Here is a 16,336-nt window from a genome sequence, read left to right as displayed (position 1 = left end):
TTCTAAATGTGGTGCTACAGAAGAATGCTGAAGATTAGATGGGTAGATCACATAACTAATGAGGAGGTACTGAATAGGATTGGGCAGGAGTTTGTGGCACAGCTTGATTAGAAGAAGGGATCGGTTGGTAGGACATGTTCTGAGGCATCAAGCGATCATCAATTTAGTATTGGAGGGCAGCGTGGAGGGTAAAAATCGTAGAGGGAGACCAAGAGATGAGTACACTAAGCAGACTCAGGCTGCGGTACGTACTGGGAGATGAAGAAGCTTGCACAGGATAGAGTAGCATGGAGAACTGCATCAAACCAGTCTCAGGACTGAAGACCACAACAAGAACAACAACAAATTCAATTAGTCTGTGGCGTAATAGTTGCTCCGAGAACTGACAGCTTCGTAGCTCATTACCGCGTCAGCTTCCATTGGTGACACATCAGGAGTGTAGCTAGTTGCGTATCTACAATTCTGCTCTTATAGTTCACTTGGCAGTGTTGTTAGGATGGCTAGGATGTGTGCATGCTGTGTGAGGACACAGGAAGAGCTGGCCGCAGTTCGCGAACAGCTGAATGTGCTGTTGGGTACAGTCAATTACCTACAGACTGCGGTCTCGCGGTATAGCGGTGGAGGAGAATGTGGTGCGTCGCATGGGACCTTCTGCTTCTGAGACACCTCCTAATACACCCGACACGGTGGATCCGCCTTCACAGCAGGTGAGTGGCGGGTGTTAACGCGTTCCGAGCAGGCACACGGGGAGAGGGGTTTATCGGCTATTGGGAGCTCTAATTTTAGGTGCGTTATAGAGACTCTTAGGCAGAGAGCGTTCTGGGCTGGAAAGATAGCCAATGTGCACTCGGTATGCCTGCCGTGGGGGCCAGGTCCGATATGTGTAGGAGGCCTTACCTGTGGCTATCGAGCATGCAGGGTGCAGTCGTCTGCATGTTGTGGGTCTTAACGGCACCAACGACGCCTGCCGCGTGAGTTCTGAGGTGATCCTCAGTTCGTACAGGCGGCTGGCGTAACTGTTGAAGACTGCTGTCTTCGCTCGCGGGCTGCAAGCAGAGTTCGCATTTTGCAGCATTGTTCCAAGAGTTGATCAGCGTCCTTTGCTTTGGAGACTAGCGGGGTGTCTCAACCGAAGGCTTCGTCGACTCTGTGACGGTCTTGGCTGTTGATTTCTAGACCTACGTTATCGTGTGGGGATTTGTAGGACTCTTCTTGATAAGTCAGGGGTGGACTACACTACAGAAGCAGCTACTCGGTTACCAAGTACTTGTGGTGTGCACGTAAGGGTTTTTTAGGCTAGGCAGTAGTTTGAGGTGCTCAGATGAAAACGGCGTTCAGAATAAAGACACTTCGACTGTCAGAATTTTATCAATAAACTGTCGAAGTATTCGTAATAAAGTTCCTGAACTTACTGCCAACCAGGAAAGTTAACACGCTGAAATTATTCTTGGGACCGAAAGCTGGCTGAAACCCGAAGTGGAAAGCTCTGAGATATTCAGCGAGACATATTGGAAAGACAGATTAGATGCCACAGGAGGGGGGAGTGTTCATTCCAGTTGGCAAAAATTTTGTCTCTATTGAGGTCGAAGTTGAGTGTGACAGTGAAGTTACCTGGTGTCGTATAACAGTTGTAGGTGAAACCAAGTTAATTGTTGGGTGTTTTTACTGGACACCCGATTCTGCTGTGGCATTTCTAGAGTTATTCAAAGAAAGTCTACGGTCAATAGCGTGTAAATACCAAGATCATGCAGTACTAGTTGGAGGTGAATTTAACATGCCGAGTATGGATCGTGATGTGTACGGATTCATTGCGGGGTCCAGACAGACAGTCATGCGAAATTCTTTTGAACGCGTTTTCTGATAATTATCTTGAGCAGCTAGCTCGGCAGCCCACTCGTAATGGAACTATCTTAGACCTTGTAGCTACAGATAGGCTGGACCTTATCGACAGTGTCGGTATAGAAACGGGCATTAGCGATCATGATGTCATTATAGCAACTATGATTACAAAAGATAATAAATCAATCAACAAGGCTGGGACAGTGTTTCTGCTAGATAGAGCAGTTATTAACATCTCACTTAGACAGCGAATTGGTATCACTTAGTTCCAGTAAGATGGATGTAGAGGAATTATTGGCAAAATCTATGCGAATTGTAAATCGTGGTCTGGAGATTTATGAGCCTAGTAAGTGGATGATGAATGGAAAAGACCCACCAAGTATTAATAACGAAATTCGGCGGATGCTGAGGAAACAGAAGCAGTTGCACTCTCGGTTCAAAAGGAAAAGCACAAATTACGAAAAGCGAAGGTTAGCAGAGATTTGTGCGTCTGTGAAACATACCTCAACTACCATCGCCACACATCAGAAAAAGATCTGACAGAGAACCCGACAAAATTCTGGCCTTACCTAAAATCGCTAAGCGGGTTTAAGGCTTCCATTCAGTCACTAGCTGACCAGTCTGGTATGGCATTTGAAGACAGCAAAACGAAAGCCGAAATTTTAAATTTCACGTTCAGGAAATCGTTCACACTGGCGAATCGTAGAAACATACCGTCATTTGACCATCGGACAGACTGCCGTGTGAACGACATAATAAGAATACTTGGCGCAGAGAAGCAAGTGAAAGATTTGAAACCCAATAAATCACCAGTTCGATTTTGCAGATTACTCTTCGGCACTGGCCCCTTACCTACCTTGCATTTACCGTGAATATCTCGCCCAGCGCCAAGTCCCAAGCGAATGGAAAAAAGCGCGGGTGACTCCTGTGTATAAGAAGGATAACAGAACAGACCAGAAAAATTACAGACCAATATCTCTTAACTTCTGTCTGTTGCAGAATTCTGGAACATATTGTCAGATCGGATATAATAAACTTTTTTGAGACTGAGGAGCTTATGTGCACGAATCAGCATGGTTTTAGAAAGCATCGCTCGTGCGAAACTCAGTTTGTCCTTTTCTCACATGATATACTGACAATTATGGATGAACGGCAACAGGAATATTCAATATTTCTAGATTTCCGGAAAGCATTTTGTAAGGTGCCCCATTGCAGACTGTTAACGAAGGTTCGAGATTATGGAATAACTTCACTGATATGTGAGTGGCTCGAAGACTTCTTAAATGATTGAACCCAATATGTTATCCTCGACGGCGAGTGTTCATCAGAGAGAAGGGTATGGTCAGGAGTGCCCCAGGGAAGTGTGATCGGACCGCTGTTGTTCGCTATATTCGTCCGCTGTTGTTCTCTATATTTGTAAATGATTTAGCGGATTGGGTGGGCAGCAGTCTGCGGTTGTTTGCCGATGATGCCGTGGTGTCGAAGTAGAGTGACTGTAGGAAGATACAAGACAACTTACACAAAATTTACAGTTGGTATGAGGAGTCGCAGTTACCTCTAAATGTGGAAAAATATAAGTTAATGCGGATGAGTAGTAACATGAAACTTGTAATGTTCGGATATACACAAATCAAAAAAAGTTTGGCATCACCTCGGTTCCGAGAGTTCCGGAACCTGTACAGAAAATTGGAATAGAGATCAACATAAACATCATTTCCGCCCTTTTTATTGATCATGAACACCACACATTGCATGTTGTACCACCATACAGCGAAAGCTTCATAGGTGGTGGTCCAGATTGCTCTACACACCTGTACCTCTAATAACCAGTGGCGCGTGCTCTTGCATTGATGCATGCCTGTATTCGTCGTTGCATACTATCCACAAGTTCATGAAGGCACTGTTGGTCCAGATTTTCCCACTCCTCAACGGCGATTCGGCGTAGATCCCTCAGAGTGGTTGGTGGGTCACGTCGTCCATTATCAGCTCTTTTCAATCTATCTCAGGCATGTTCGATATGGTTCATGTCTGGAGAACATACTGGCCACTCTAGTCGTTATCCTGAAGGAAGTCATTCACATGAGGTCCACGATGGGGGTGCGAATTGTCGTCCATGAAGACAAATGCCTTGCCAATATGCTGCCGATATGGTTGCACTATCGGTCGCAGGATAGCATTCACATATCGTACAGCCGTTACGACGCCTTTCGTGACCACCTGCGGCGTATGTCTGCCCCACATACTGCCACCCCAAAACAGCAGGGGACCTCCACCTTGCTGCACTCACTGGATAGTGTGTATAAGGCGTTCAGCCTGACCGAATTGCCTCCACACATGTCTCCGACGATTGTCTGGTTGAAGTCATAGGCGTCACTCATCGGTGAAGAGAACGTGATGCCAGTCCTGAGCAGTCCATTCGGCGTGTTTTTGGGCCCATCTGTACCGCGCCGCATGGTGTAGTGGTTGCAAAGATGGACCTCGCCAAGGGCGTCGGGAGTGAAGTTGCGCATCATGCAGCCTATTGCGCACATTTTGAGTTGTAACACGACGTCCTGTGGCTGCACGAAAAGCATTATTCAACATGGTGGCGTTGCTGTCAGGGTTACTCCGAGCCATAATCCGTAGGTAGTGGTCATCCACTGCAGTAGTGGCCCTCGGGCGGCCTGAGCAAGGCATGTCATCGACAGTTCCTGTCTCTCTGTATCTCCTCCATGGCCGTACAACATCGTTTTGGTTCACTCCGAGATGCCTGGACACTTCCCTTATTGAGAGCCCTTCCTGGCATAAAGTAACAATGCGGAAGCGATCGAACCGTGGTATTGACCGTCTACACATGGTTGAACTACAGACAACAAACGAATGTTCCATGAGGTAAAGTTTAACCTAGCGTATGTAAGACGAAGTTAATGGAACTTGTAATGTTGTACGAGTCAAAACTTCACGCTACCAGGTCGACGAACTGGCTAACGGTAAAGGGCATAGTTTAATCAGGCTTCCTCCGTATCATGCTCATTTAGATCCGACTGAAAGTATATGGGTGCAGGTGAAAAGTAATGTGGCAAAAAACAGCAAGAAGTTTACGGTCAGAGAGGTTGAAATGCTGACAAAAGATGCTACATCAAATGTTGCACGACAGGACTGGTCTTGACTTGTCAACCATACCAAGAAGGTAGTGACGAGCCATTCATGAAGGACTGTGATGAGTTCTGAGGAATACGTAACTTCCCTTGTTGCAATGTTAAAATCTGTGTATTTTGTCAGAACACAGCAGAGTTGAGAAATATTCATCTAACAATGTATTGCAGTTGAAATTGCGACAGAATTCTAAAACAGTGTATTATTAAACTAACAACGCACAGCAAGTCAGGGTAATAGTTTACGAACCAGTCCATTCTCAGTATAAAAATAAACGTGTAACTTCATCCTTTATATTGTTACAAAAACCACAGCAGTTTTCGTTGCACCAGCTATAATGACCCTCAGTAATTACATTATTTAATTGAAAAAAATCTGCAGTCTCTTTAATATCGCGGAAGATATGGACGTTTTGCATATTAATCATCTAAACATTCTGCGTGGTGTCTGTTTGTTCTATATCGTGTCTCCCTACCACTTTTGCGCAACGACGCTCTGAGCGTGTTTTTTAGGGAATTGACTAGTTTGAACCTGGGACCTGTTGCTGGTAAGGAGACGCCAGACCACACATGACATGTAGAATTCAGAAGAGTTCAGTGAGATTAGCGATGATATACCCAAATGCTTAATGATTTCAGCGTCAGCTCCACTGCGCTCCCTGTAAAAGAATCTTAATACTAACTAAACTTAGTGGAAGGGGTTCAAGGCTTCCTATTTTTAGTTAGCTGGTAAAATAACGTCGAAAAAGCAGTTAAGTTTACCGTTCGAAATTTTATTCTACTCACAAAACATTGTTTATAAATTGCACTATTGATAAAAGGAAATGTTTTAATACAGGATGGTAAAAACCAACTGCGTTCAACAAAAATGTGAATGAATATTCCCTGAATGGGTTTCCAAGTTCTACAATGGATCGAAGGATGACCTATGCCATATCACATCTATAATCTAGGTTTAAATTAAGTTTCACAAAAGAGAAAACTATCAAAATGGTCTACAGTGACCCTCAATTATCTTTTTAATTACTTACCTAACTTGTAAATTACAGTGGCTGATGTGGCTTCTCAATAACTATATAACAGAAAAATCATCGCGTTTCAGATTTTTACTTCAAGTGGCAAATGTGAACACCATGAGCTTTAATTGACGATCGACACTAGTATTATGCAAAAAAGGGATGTAACAGATGAGACTTCTGCAGTTCTGAGTGAAGCCTTATGCGCTCAAAAATGCGGCATCGCGTGCATTCATTACCTTGTCGGTGTTCGTCACGGGGCAGCGGACAGCAGAGCTCCGCTCACCTCGCCGTCTCGGAAGCAACTCTTCTCTAACTTCTCCTTACTACAATTTACCGAAGTTGGTTTTAAAAAAACTATCTGGCTGTGTTTTCATCTGACCAATCAGGGTCTCATGTTAACCTTAAGCTCCGCCTACAAAAATTCTGTCGATCCAATGAGAAACGTTATACTTTTCGTGATGGGGCAATGTTTTTAAAGTTTGCAACGTAACAGAGACGCGAAAAAGTCTCACGCTAAAACTTGCAACTGGTGTGGTCCTTTTAGCGTTATCGTAAGATCTATACTGTTCTCCGGGAGGGCTCTATCTTTTAACATGGGCTGGGGGGTGGTCCTAAGGTAGCAGAGACGCAAAAAAGTCTCATGCTAAAACTTGCGGGTGGTTTCGCCCTTTTTGTGTTATCGTAAGATCTATACTGCTCTTCTGGAGGGCTCTAGCTTTTAACATTGGCTGAGGGGTGGTCTTGACGTGACAGAGACGCGAAAAGTCTCACGCTAAAACTTGCGGGTGGTGTGGTCCTAGCAGTTAGCTGGCGACGTGGGTGTCCATCCGTCCCTTATTGTAGGGCTTTCCAGCTTAACACGGTTCTGCTCTCGGCTTCTGTTCTCGTTTCTCCCCTCGGAACTGCGTCTGTCCCACGGTGGGAAGGTATGACATACATTTAGGCATTCTTGTGTTAGTCTGTGGTATTCCATTTGCTCACTCATTACTCGTATTACTTTGGTTAATTTAATGTCACGATTTATTCAGAGCTATGTGACATGCTACTGGATTTGCTTATCATGTCAGGGTTTTCATGGAAGGTGTTGGATTTGCCTGACACCTTACATATCACCACCCTTCGAACTTAATTTTTGCACTGAAGTTAGGCAATGATTGAATCGTTGTGTAAGTGAGTCAAAAATTATTTCTTTATCAAAATTTTGTTGGCTACTGTTCAGCCACATTATTCTGGTTCTATGCTAGTTTGTATTACTAATTTATATTTTTATATTCTTCCAAATTATTCTTAAAATATGACAAGAGAAGAATATTTTTATGCTAATTTTTAATTATTTTCTTTGTTTATTTAAGTGTGAAGTTTGTTTTTTAAGAAGTTTGTTATGAAAGTGAGGAGTCTTTCACATCGATTTTCTTAGAAATATATATATTTTTTTATAAATGTAGTAATTAAGTAAAATCTATTCCTAACACATTTTCTAAATATCATGTAGAAGTAAAATGTTTTTGTTTCTAGACTCTCATTTCAAAATTGTTCCACTAACAAATAAGAATTATTTCCAAGAATTGCTTTGACAAAGAAATATACATACACAAGTATTGAGATATTATCCTAACAAATGGTACAAATGTTGAAAAAAGGGAAAACATCCAACAAGATAATTTTTTATTCTTTGTTTTTATAAGGAGAAAATAAGTAAAATATAGTTATTCTTTTATTTTTATGAGGAGAAAATAAATGGCATACAGTTTTAGTGTTTATTATGCCTTACTTTTGTTCTTTATATACTGTCCATTTCAGAACTAATGACTTATTTTTATCGATAGTCTATTTTTTACTTAAGTCCATAGTCAATGACGGTTATTTTGTAGTTTATTAGCTGTCTGGTGCGCTTAACTTATTTAGTTTTTCACACGTTTCTTTTGCACAATTCCTACATCACATAATTTGATTTCACACATTCACACAATCCTATGAATGTTTCAGCATGAGGTTGGCGAATGTTTTTGCACGAAGGCGGTGGACTTGAGCGAGATGGATATGAGCAAGTATTTGATGTACAGCTTTGTTCATCGTTCCTTGTTGGCTTTGCAAGTGTATATGGCTGTTGTGGAGGTCTCATAATGGAATGGAGCTGTGAGTGCAGAATCTCGTGGTTTACTGGCTTTGTATGCGTGAAAGTCATCGTTATGTGTCGCTGAAAGTGGTCGTTTTTCGTTGTAATACTTCGCAGACGACTAGTTTACAATAGGATAGGGATTTGGGAAGGTATGTTGTCTATTCTTCACCCATCTTCTTTCTTGGTTTCAATCTTGCGAATCTTCAACTTCTGTTCTTCCTGCTTTTTCTCTGCTTCTTACTTGATTCTTGGTTCTTCTCTGGGCAGGATATGGAAATATTTATTGATAACTAGTCGCTTTGAAGTTCTCCTCTTAGTAACAGTTTGATAAATTGTTTGGGCGTGTAATTTTTACATTGAGGACATTTTCTTCAGTTTCGTGCATCGGCGTGCTGTTTAATAATGGTAGTGTGACTTTTACACATTTTTTGCCAGTGGTGGCTTGCCCAAACCGTCTTCTCATTGGGCCATTTTTTTGCTTGCTCCACTCATTTGGGGCACTTGGAGATCGTTCCGGCGTTCGGCATCCTGTCACGTCTCTGCTGGGGTCCGGCACTCTGTGGTTCCACTTGGCAGCAGGGTTCCGCCTAGCGGGCAAATTTATTGCCCACTTGGTCTCGCTGTCCTTTCCTTTCTCTCGATGCTTCTGCCTTGTAGGAATCATGTCTTGCTCATTACATCCTTTTCTTTCTTGATACTTCTCTCGTTGCAACTTGTGGGTCGTTGCATCTGGTCTTGCTGGAGTTTTTACAATGGTTCTTACAAAAAGTTTTACTTATAATCATCTAACATATGTCTAGTACCTACATTATTTTGCACCTTCTTAAAAAGCTTTACAAATTTCGGCGCCCTTTCCATGTTACAATTCTAAGATATTTTGAGTCTTAATGTCTACTAGAATCCTCAAATTCGTTTTTTATATTTGTGTAGTGTCGTGGTGTATAGCATTTTAGTATTTCATGCTGTTAGATTATCTACACTTTATTCCTTCACCTTAATCTATGGTACTATTGGTGTTATTATTGAACCTACTTTCTTTTTCCCACCTTCCTCTCTCTTCATTCTTCTTTCTTTTGACGATCTTTTCTGCAACATAATCTTGAAATATTGTGCTGATTATTTACCAATAATAAAATTAATCTTCAACCTTTTTGATATTGCTCACATGGTGAAGTCCTAAGGTTTTGCCTGTTTTGGGTTCATTAGTTCCACAGCATTATCATGAGCAGTTCGGCTAATTATTACAGGTCCTTTGTATGCAGCATAAAACTTATGTATTTTGTGTTTCTGTTTGCTGGAGAGATGGTGTGTTTTTACAAATACTTTCTGGCCTACTGAGAATGTTCTTTTAATTGCTGTTCTATCTCCTCTTTCTTTTCTTTTAATGGCTGCCTTTCTGATGTTGGAGAGTGCTATTGCTATGACTTGTTTGTGCTGTTTACGTGGTACAACAGGAAATCTAACATTTTCTCTGGTTATGTTTGGGGGTTCAATATTTTTAAGTACAGTAAGTGGAGGTAGTAGTGTAGTGCTATGTGGCATTTCATTTATTACTTCTTGAAAATCTTCAAGGTATATATCCCAAGTGTTGTGTCTTTTGCCTGCATATAATCGGCATAAAGTGCCTATGCCCTTCATAGATCGTTCTGATGGATCTACGCTAGGTTTGTACTTAGATATGTAGATGGGTTTTATTTTGTGTTGTTTTAACGTGTTTTGCCATTGCACTGATTTGTATTGTGGGCCATTATCCAAAATTATTCGTTCCACTCGATCTACTTGTCTGAGAAAATCTTGTTTAAATGCTTTACTTATAGTAAGACCTGTTGCCCGTTTTAATGGTGTCAAGGTAACATATTTAGAAGTAAGTTCCAAAACGACAAATATGAAAATATATCCATTTTTTGTGCGTGGGAGGGGTCCCATCAAATCTGTTGCAGCTATTTGTTTTAATCTTTTAGGGATTATTGGAAACATAGGTGGTTTGGTTTGGAAAGTGACGTGTTCAGCCCTCATACATTTTTTGCATTTGACTAATACTGTTCTAATTCGTCTTTCCATATTAGGAAAATGGCTTGTTTGTTTTATTTTTAAAAAGCATTTCTTTGGTCCAAAGTGACCATTACTTAAATGTGTATACCATATGTACTTATTAGTTAGTTCATCTGGGATATAAATTAACCATTCATTCGTTGCAACATTTCGTCTAAAAAATAAAACATTGTTTTTTTACGAGATAGTGCTGTAAAATGTCTGGAAAATCCTTACTTCTCCACTTGTGTTTGATTCCTAGTATTTCGGTATCCTTGTCTTGTTCTTTGCCTATGTTTTTCAATGCTGTAGTAATTTAGTTTTCGAAAGGTACTTGTTTCATATAGTACATTGTAAACTGGTCTTCTGCTGCTTCCAAACCTATGTTATTGGATACACCCTGTGGACATCGTGATAAAGCATCTGCTAATACATTCGCTGGTCCTGGTATGTGTGTAATAGTGAAGTCAAATTCTTGTAGTATTAACATCCATCTGGCTAACCTCCCGTGAGGCAGTTTGGCGGATAACAGAAATTCTAATGCTTTGTGGTCAGTGTATACTTTTGTTTTTCTTCCGAATAGGAAGTATCGAAAACGTTGGAAGCCCCATAGAATGGCCAATGCTTCCAGCTCCGTGACTGAATAGTTTTTCTCGCTTTTTGTGAGTACCCAACTGGCAAATGCAATTGTTCTATTTGATCTTAGCCCTGCCTGTTCGTATTCTTGGAATAAAACAACTCCTAAACCTGTTTTCGCGCTATCAGTGGCCATACAAAAATTTTGTGTTAGATCAGGATGTGCCAAAATCGGTGTTGCTGTTAGTGCGTTTTTCACTTTTAAAAATTCTTCATTGGCTTGTTGATCCCATACCCATGGCGTGTTTTTTCCAGTCAATGCACATAGGCGTGGTGTTGCGAGAGAGTCGATCCAAATAATTTTTTTTATAGAATCCGGTGAGACCTAGAAATCCTCTGGGAGTTTTCTTATTATATGGAGTACAGAATTCTTTGATTGCCGTTAGTTTTTCTGCGTCGGGCATTAACCCTTTCTCGGAAATTATGTGTCCTAGAAATTTGACCTCTCGCCTTCCAAATTTGGATTTTGTTATATTTACTGTGACTCCATGCTCTTTCATGATCTGTAAAAACTGATTTAATGTGTCGTTATGATGTTCCCAAGAGGGTTCTGCTATAATCAGATCATCAACATAACAAGTAATTTTTTGTAAAATTTCAGGACTGAGTATAGTATTAAATCTCCTCATAAACGCTGCTGATGATATGTCTAAACCAAATGGCAATCGTTTAAACTGGTAACATCTACCGAATACGATAAATGCTGTAAATTTTCTACATTCTGGGGCCAATTCTATTTGCCAGAAACTACTCCGTAAATCAATTGATGAAAAAATCTTAGCACCATGGAAGTTTTGTATCAATTCCTCTAATTTTTCTGGGCGATCTGTCTCAGTGATTATGATTGTGTTGATCTGTCTGGAATCAAGCACTAACCTGATGCTCGTTTTTGTGCAGTATGGAGTGGGCTGTTATATGTGGAGGTAGCTGGTTCAATAATATCGTCACCTAACATTTTAGATATCTCCTGGAACACTTTATTCCTGTAGCTTAATGGTTTGTGCTGTTTTACTTCAAACTTGTACTGAAAGTGTTTAATACTGCCAGTCTTAGGTAAAAATACCTCTGCTTTATCACGTAAAATACCCTCTAATTCTCTTTTACTGTGTTCCGAAATACCTTGAACTTCTTGCAATTTCTCGTCGATTTCTGTATGAATTTCTAACATGATTTGAGGCGATTCCCCCTTTTGTGCATACCATTCTAATTCTTCATCCTCTTTATCTCGCGTCATTCTTAATTGTTTGTTTATAACTGGTATTTCTTCTAATTTTAGCTCTTGCTCAAAGAGAAGTGTGACATTCCCGAAAGTTACGCTACCTTTCCCCATATCTATCATCGCTCGTCTCTCATTTAAAAAATTTCCACCTATAATCAAATCTACAGTTAGTTTAGGTATAATCACGAAGTTGGCTTCGATCTTTTGACCTTGGCACGAAAGAGTTAACCTTGTTTGTCTCGTAACTTCCGCAGCATTGTTTCTAATAGGACCTCTTACTTTAATCTTACGTGTTTTCAGAACTGGCAATTCCTCATTGGCATTACACTGCATGAATAAATTTTCTGAGATCACAGTCAGTTCACTTCCGCTATCAGTTACAATATTGACTGGGATATGCTTTACCATGGCCTTCACAATTGGTTGGATTTGAAAGGGTTGGTTCTGTTCTTCTTCTTCTTGCATCAACGAATCCTCCACGGAATCATACATGAGTCTTTTTAGGAATTTACCTTGTGAATTCGAACTTTCTGTAGGATAAGCTTCGACTGCTACTTCTCTCTCTTTTATTTCCTATTCTCTATTTCTTCCTTCATTTACGCTTTCTTCGACATGCTCTACTTTTTCCTCATCCTGTATCTTCTCCTTCTTCGTCGCTACTCCACATAATGGCAACTAAATGCTCTAATTATCGCTTCATAACTTCCTTCATTATATACGTTGGGTTGTGTGCCCACTCGTAACTTATTTTCAACTTCTGTCGACTGCGCATTATCCTCATTGAATTCGCTTTCCCTGGTTTCCATCTCAAATAGCTCTGCAATACTCATTACTTCGTCCTTTCCTCCTACATTCGTTGTGCATGCCTCTGGTAATTCATCTTCCTCGTCAGTATTCTCCCAATTAATTTCGTCCCAACACGATATTGTTATTTTCTTGTCTTCATTTTCATCTGGTCCCTGCGGATTTGTTTCTTCCTTCTTCTCTTCTCGTGATAAGATTTTTACTTCTCTGTTCAAGGTGCTGCAATTGTCCTGGGTCGGTGCGTCATTCTCTTTGGCATGGGCGCTTAGCTGTCAATTCGAACGTTTATCGGGGTTTGGTGGTCTTACCTCCACCTCTTCTATCTTTATTCTCTTTTCTTGTTCAGCTTGTTGATAGTGGTTTCTTTGTTGATAATTTGTCGGTCTATTGGTTCTCCAGTACCCGTTCCGGTTGTCGTTATTCCCTCTGTAATAGTTGTTGCCGTTCCTGGGTGAATTATAGTTATTGCCATATTCTCTTCTAAATCCATAACCGGTTCTTTGTTGAAATCTATGGTCGTTTCTTGGTGCGAAGTTATCACATGGTTCGTAATTATTGTTTCTTCGTACCGTGTCTTGTGGATTCCACTGCTTTTTGCTTTCGTTTTCACGTGCGCTTCGTCTTTTTCTTGCGTCATCTTCCGAAAATATGAACTCTAGTTCCCTTAGAATACCTTTAAATGCTTCGACGTCATTGCCTCCGCGACCTACTAATGATTGCTGGTATTTCAATGGTAGCTTCATCGCGCGTAATTTAATCAACTCTCCGTCACTGTATGATACAACTAAGCATTAATTTTTCTTTGCCATTAATTCGAAAAATTTCACGGGACTCTTCTCTCCTGAATTTTCAAAATATGGGTTCTGTAATAATTCGTACTTCACTCTGTTCTGTGCTTCGCTGGACCAATATCGTGAGAGAAACTTCTCTCTGAAATCTTCGTACGATCGGCATGTCGCTGCAACATTCTGCATGGTTTCTGCGACTGTTCCTGACATGTGTGCTCATATAAAGTCTGATTTGTGTGCTAGCGTCCAGTGTTCTGGTAGTCCTATTCGGAATTGATCAATAAAAGTTCGTGGATGTAATGAGTTTCCTTCTCGAAAGTGTTGAAATTTTCTGACTGTGAGGAAATGATCGTTGTCGTACTTCGTCATAGTTCCATATGAAATTCGCGATTCTTCGCCACTTTTGTTTCTGATCATTTCTCCCGTCGTTCTTTCCGGTTGTGGTAGATCCATTGGATATTGTCCACTGTAACTTTCGCATACTCTTGCGTAGTATCGTTGGAGTGGTACCCAATAATTTTCTTCCATCGGTTGTGAACGTGTAGCTGAATGCATTGCACTGTACTCTTCGCGACCTGGCTTTCCATTGTAACGTATGTTACTTTCCGCCTGTGATTGGAATCGCAAATGCGTAATATCTTCGTTAATTGCTTGTTTTTCCGGTGCTGTTACAGATACAGATGTGGTTGCAGACTCTGTGCTTGTTCGATCCTGTTCACTACGCTCTTCAACGGTTTGCAACAACTCTGTTCGCAATTTCTGAAATTGTCGCTTCGTTTGCGCTTCTATTTTGACTATCATATCTTTTCAGCGCTGCTTTTGTGATACGTTTGTGTAACACACTGTTTTCAACAATTTCACGCGCTGTACCTGCTGTTTGTCTAGTAATTTCGTTTATCTGTTTCTCTAGTTTCTTGACTTCTTGTAACCTGTTATTAAGTTTCCTATCACTTCTCGAGATTCTTTTGCCTCGTCTTCAATATGACTTAGGTGTAACTGAATTTTTTTGTTTCGTTCTTTAATCTCACGCATTTGTCTCGTGGTTTCTGCATTTTGTTTCGTCATTTCTGCATTCTGAATTTTAATTTGGTTCGCAATTACTTTATTTTGTCTTGTCATGGTTTCCGTCATTAATTGTAATAATTCTGCTAGATTGGTGGGTCCTATTGCTTTTTCTCCCAACGTCCTACGCTCTGTGTTTTCGCCCAAGTGTTGGTTTGCAACCGATTGCATTGAACTGTGCTGTGACACGTTTCTGCTCGAATTCCTTGTACTCTGTGGTGAGGGAGCTCTGATTATTTGTACTATGGTTTCTACGTATTTAAGACGCAAGTTAGAATCATCATCGACTGTCTCTCTACTTTCCCGCTGCTCTGTCGTATGCTGACCCAGGTTTTCTGTGCCTTGGCGTACATTATCCTCGGTATGGTGCGTTATATGTCCTATTTCTCGCGATACTGCATCGTCTGTTGTACTGTCCTCTATTCTCTGTCCATTTTTATGCTGGGTCTCTACCTCAATTCGGTCAAGGTCTCGATCTGCCATTGATAATCTTTCCGAATCCCTTATTTTCTGTTTTAAAAGCAATTCACGCGCCCTACTTCGAGTCAACATGCGCTCATACGATCTCACACGTTTCATAAACTTTTTACACACACGATTTAACAAACCATTCACTTACATGTTGGGTCAGAACCAACTTGTCAACGATGTATCCGCCACCTGTGCGCTTGCATTGGAGAGAAAACTTAATTCTAACAATATTAAAATTCATAAGTTAATTATGCTATTGTCTCTGCCAGACTCACTTTTTCTTGAATACTTTTACTATCTATCGCTGCAGCTACTGTTTTCGATTATGTATAACTTAAGGGAAAAAAAATTTTTTACAAAAATTTTTCAACAGGATATTTTTCTGACCTAGTTAGCCATGTGGTCGACCTTCAATCATGGTATTTTACCATCCTGGCAGGGTCGCCATTTTCTAAACATTCTGCGTGGTGTCTGTTTGTTCTATATCGTGTCTCCCTACCACTTTTGCGCAACGACGCTCTGAGCGTGTTTTTTAGGGAATTGACTAATTTGAACCTGGACCTGTTGCTGGTAAGGAGACGCCAGACCACACATGACATGTAGAATTCAGAAGAGTTCAGTGAGATTAGCGATGATATAACCAAATGCTTAATGATTTCAGCATCAGCTCCACTGCACTCCCTGTAAAAGAATCTTAATACTAACTAAACTTAGTGGAAGGGGTTCAAGGCTTCCTATTTTTAGTTAGCTGGTAAAATAACGTCGAAAAAGCAGTTAAGTTTACCGTTCGAAATTTTATTCTACTCACAAAACATTGTTTATAAATTGCACTATTGATAAAAGGAAATGTTTTAATACAGGATGGTAAAAACCAACTGCGTTCAACAAAAATGTGAACGAATATTCCCTGAATGGGTTTCCAAGTTCTACAATGGATCGAAGGATGACCTATGCCATATCACATCTATAATCTAGGTTTAAATTAAGTTTCACAAAAGAGAAAACTATCAAAATGGTCTACAGTGACCCTCAATTATCTTTTTAATTTCTTACCTAACTTGTCGTAAATTACAGTGGCTGATGTGGCTTCTCAATAACTATATAACAGAAAAATCATCACGTTTCAAATTTTTACTTCAAGTGGCAAATGTGAACACCATGAGCTTTAATTGACGATCGACACTAGTATTACGCAAAAAGGGGATGTAACAGAT

The sequence above is a fragment of the Schistocerca piceifrons genome, chromosome 3 (genome assembly GCF_021461385.2).
Source record: "Schistocerca piceifrons isolate TAMUIC-IGC-003096 chromosome 3, iqSchPice1.1, whole genome shotgun sequence".
In the NCBI taxonomy this organism is placed as follows: Eukaryota; Metazoa; Arthropoda; class Insecta; order Orthoptera; family Acrididae; genus Schistocerca; species Schistocerca piceifrons.
The sequence above is the reverse complement of the archived record's forward strand: the minus strand, read 5'-3'. Positions refer to the sequence as shown.